The following is a 4499-nucleotide window of genomic DNA, read 5'->3' on the forward strand; positions in this document are numbered from 1 at the left end:
GTAACAAGATGTCACTATACAAGTCCGAACCTAAGGGTTGAGACTTAATGCGATCTAGATACCAAGTTGACATCCAATACCTGTTGAGCAAAACCAAAGATTCCCTGTTCTCGAATGATTACACTATATAACAGGGAATCATGAAGAAATCAAGCAAGCGTGAAACAAAGTCATCACTTGGGCATGCTCGATAGCCAACCACATGACCTTAACCTAAGAGAGCATGCAAACCACATGATACCTATAAACGATTAACCCGCCCTAGTTCAATCGTTCACCAAGTGATGACTTCAGTATGGCTAAGAGAAAAACTTTTGAATGGGAAAAACTCTAAGTCCGAACCTCCGGGTTGAGACTTCCGCGTCGGAGGTGGGCGCACCTCCTATCCGAAAGATGGTGAATCAGGGGTGTTCGATCAGCAATGGTCGGATGCCCCGTCGTAGTCCAACTATGACAATCAAAGTCAAGACCTCCGGGTTGAGACTTCCGCGTCCGGAGGTACGCGTACCGCCTACCCGAAAGATGGTGAATCAGGGGTGTTCGATCAGCAATGGTCGGATGCCCCGTCGTAGTCCAACTATGACAATCAAAGTCAAGACCTCCGGGTTGAGACTTCCGCGTCCGGAGGTACGCGTACCGCCTACCCGAAAGATGGTGAATCAGGGGTGTTCGATCAGCAATGGTCGGATGCCCCGTCGTAGTCCAACTATGACAATCAAAGTCAAGACCTCCGGGTTGAGACTTCCGCGTCCGGAGGTACGCGTACCGCCTACCCGAAAGATGGTGAATCAGGGGTGTTCGATCAGCAATGGTCGGATGCCCCGTCGTAGTCCAACTATGACAATCAAAGTCAAGACCTCCGGGTTGAGACTTCCGCGTCCGGAGGTACGCGTACCGCCTACCCGAAAGATGGTGAATCAGGGGTGTTCGATCAGCAATGGTCGGATGCCCCGTCGTAGTCCAACTATGACAATCAAAGTCAAGACCTCCGGGTTGAGACTTTCTAAGAGTACAAGCATAAAGGAACACGGACCAAGCCGTACCGAGAGAATCGGTACTAGAGCCCTTGTGGTTCTACATTGAGAGAGCCCTCGTGGTTCTCATTAGGGGCTTTATGCAAGTCGTACTCAATACTGTGGTGTGAAGTATAAAGTATAGAGTCCTCCACTGGTCCACGCTGCTCCGGCGGTCCTGGGTAAGATAGTTCATTCTAGCTTGCCCTATGTGGAAGAGGACTCAATACCCTACCTGTTGAGCTTGAAACAAAGTCATCACTTGGGCATGCTCATATTGCCATACACAATTACATTATATTCGAATGAGCATGCAAGCGACCCTATATAGACCGAACCAAAACGATAGATACCGCCGTAGTTCACCCCCACCAAGTGATGACTTCAGTATGGCTAGTGTGTGAAGTATAAAGTATAGTCCTCCCCTGGTCCACACTGCTTCGGCGGTCCTGGGTAAGAAAGTTAGTTCTAGCTTGCCCTATGTGGAAGAGGACACAATACTTAATACTTAGAGTACAAGCATAAAGGAACACGGACCAAGCCGTACCGAGAGAATCGGTACTAGAGCCCTCGCGGTTCTACATTGTGAGCCCTCGTGGTTCAAACTAGATACTTTATGCAAGGCGTACTCAAGACTGTGGTGTGAAGTATAAAGTATAGTCCTCATCTGGTCCACGCTGCTTCGGCGGTCCTGGGTAAGATAGTTAATTCTAGCTTGCCCTATGTGGAAGAGGACACAATACTTAATACTGTGGTGTAATGGACAAGGTATAGTCCTCCACTGGTCCACGCTGCTCCGGCGGTCCTGGGTAAGATAGTTCATTCTAGCTTGCCCTATGTGGAAGAGGACTCAATACCCTACCTGTTGAGCTTGAAACAAAGTCATCACTTGGGCATGCTCATATTGCCATACAATATTCCATTATCTACTAATGAGCATGCAGCTATATGATTATAACCTGTAAACGATTACCCCGCCGTAGTTCAGCGCTTCAACCAAGTGATGACTTCAGTATGGCTAGTGTGTGAAGTATAAAGTATAGTCCTCCCCTGGTCCACACTGCTTCGGCGGTCCTGGGTAAGATAGTTAGTTCTAGCTTGCCCTATGGTGGAAGAGGACACCATACTTAATACTGTGGTGTAATGAACAAAGTATAGTCCTCCTCTGGTCCACGCTGCTTCGGCGGTCCTGGGTAAGATAGTTAATTCTAGCTTGCCCTATGTGGAAGAGGGCATACAAGACAAAGTATAGTTCTCCCCTGGTCCACGCTGCTTCGGCGGTCCTGGGTAAGATAGTTAATTCTAGCTTGCCCTATGTGGAAGAGAGCATACATGAACCAAGAACGAAGGTTATGATCGAGGAATGATTCGACAACTAACCGATGGTATGAAATGTGAAGAATTCAAGCAAGCACACAATCAAGTCATCACTTGGGCATGCTCGATAGCCAACCTCATGACATTAACCTAGTAGAGCATGCGAAAACCAATATATATGTAAACGATGCCTCCCTAGTTCAGCGCTTCAACCAAGTGATGACTTCAGAATGGCTAAATCAAATCGGTTCAAAACATACCATCGGTACCCTATTGAAACACACAAGTCGATATCAAACCTCATGATTGTGTAGTCCTCCACTGGTCCACGCCGCTTCGGCCGTCCTGGGTAAAATGGAACATTCCAGCTTGCCCTATGTGGAAGAGGGCACATTACTCAATACTGTGGTGTGAAGTATAAAGTTCAGTTCTCCCCTGGTCCACGCTGCTTCGGCGGTCCTGGGTAAGATAGTTCATTCTAGCTTGCCCTATGTGGAAGAGGACACTTCATACTTCGTCTCTAAGCGGCGGCTTGACTCCTCCCTACGGGGAACGGGTTTACGCGCACAGCGGCGGCTTACGCACTATGGCAGTCATGGATGCCTTACGTTTCTATGAAAAGTGTGTTCCTCCCCTGGTCCACGCTGCTTCGGCAGTCCTGGGTAAGATAGTTAGTTCTAGCTTGCCCTATGTGGAAGAGGACACGTAGACTTACTGTGGTGTGAAGTATAAAGTTCAGTTCTCCCCTGGTCCACGCCGCTTCGGCCGTCCTGGGTAAAATGGATTCATCCAGCTTGCCCTATGTGGAATGAGGACACTTTATGCTTCGTCTCTAAGCGGCGGCTTGCTCCTCCCTACGGGGAACGGGTATACGCGCACAGCGGCGGCTTACGTTATGGCAGTCATGGATGCCTTACGTTTCCATGAAAAGTGTGTTCCTCCCCTGGTCCACGCTGCTTCGGCAGTCCTGGGTAAGATAGTTAGTTCTAGCTTGCCCTATGTGGAAGAGGACACGTAGACTTACTGTGGTGTGAAGTATAAGGTTCAGTTCTCCCCTGGTCCACGCCGCTTCGGCCGTCCTGGGTAAAATGGATTCATCCAGCTTGCCCTATGTGGAATGAGGACACTTTATGCTTCGTCTCTAAGCGGCGGCTTGCTCCTCCCTACGGGGAACGGGTATACGCGCACAGCGGCGGCTTACGCAAGTTAGTCACCCTCGGCAGTGGATCACTCGGCTCATGGATCGATGAAGACCGCAGCTAACTGCGCGTCATAATGTGAACTGCAGGACACATGAACATTGATAAGTTGAACGCATATTGCACGTCGTGGGAACCTACCATGATGTACAGATGACTGAGCGCTTATATTTGAGAAATGTATCGCATACATTTAACTACGCCGTGACACCCGTCACGAGACGTGCACCATGATGTTAACTAGGGTCGCGACGACCCGCTAGCATTAAAGAACCCGTGGTTTACAATATACTGGCATTGGAATTCGAAGTATTTAGAGCGTCCGTGTTCCCGCGTGAGGCGGAAGTACGAGGAGAAGGCGTGCTTGTGGTGTCTGTGGTGGTGTTTACTGATGTCTAGCTTCAGCTTATTTATTTATTTAAATAGAAGCGAAGATGTCAAAGTAGCGTCGAAGCAGCAGCGGTAGCACAAATGATTCAAGTATGGAAGTTGACCAAAGGAACACAAACAAACTAGCGTATGGGCAATGGAAGGTATCAGTGAGTTAAACCACACGCGGGCTAACAGCCCGTTAACCGAGTCCAACGGTACATATTGGACATTGAAACAAAGTAGTCGCAAGCCAGATGTGACGATAACAACCGCAAGGTACATAAGCCTCAGTTCATGTGTGACAACCCCCTGAATTTAAGCATATTAATAAGGGGAGGAAAAGAAACCAACCGGGATTCCCTGAGTAGCTGCGAGCGAAACGGGAGAAGCTCAGCACGTAGGGGTGGCGGCCTGTCCGTCTATCCGATTCCGTGTACTGGTGCGTCTCACTATCCGTCATCTTAGCGCTTTTCAAGTCCAACTTGAATGTGGCTCAGAACCCATAGAGGGTGATAGGCCCGTAGAACAGCGCCCGTTGGATGATGGACCGAGCGTACCATGGAGTCGTGTTGCTTGATAGTGCAGCACTAAGTGGGAG

General features: G+C 49.1%; 2 non-coding genes across 2 annotated transcripts in view; both read left to right on the forward strand.

The window, feature by feature from the left end:
* The first annotated feature begins 3541 nt into the window (after positions 1 to 3541).
* LOC131270759 (5.8S ribosomal RNA) lies at positions 3542 to 3696 on the forward strand. The gene has a single exon (XR_009179775.1). It is a non-coding gene; the product is annotated as a 5.8S ribosomal RNA (ribosomal RNA).
* A 487-nt stretch (positions 3697 to 4183) lies between these two features.
* The window catches only part of LOC131270756 (large subunit ribosomal RNA), a 4091-nt gene continuing 3775 nt past the window's right edge, over positions 4184 to 4499 (forward strand). The window contains exon 1 of the ribosomal RNA XR_009179772.1: positions 4184 to 4499. This exon is cut by the window's right edge and continues 3775 nt beyond it. This is a non-coding gene — a ribosomal RNA (large subunit ribosomal RNA).

The sequence above is a fragment of the Anopheles coustani genome (assembly GCF_943734705.1).
Source record: "Anopheles coustani chromosome X unlocalized genomic scaffold, idAnoCousDA_361_x.2 X_unloc_56, whole genome shotgun sequence".
In the NCBI taxonomy this organism is placed as follows: domain Eukaryota; kingdom Metazoa; phylum Arthropoda; class Insecta; order Diptera; family Culicidae; genus Anopheles; species Anopheles coustani.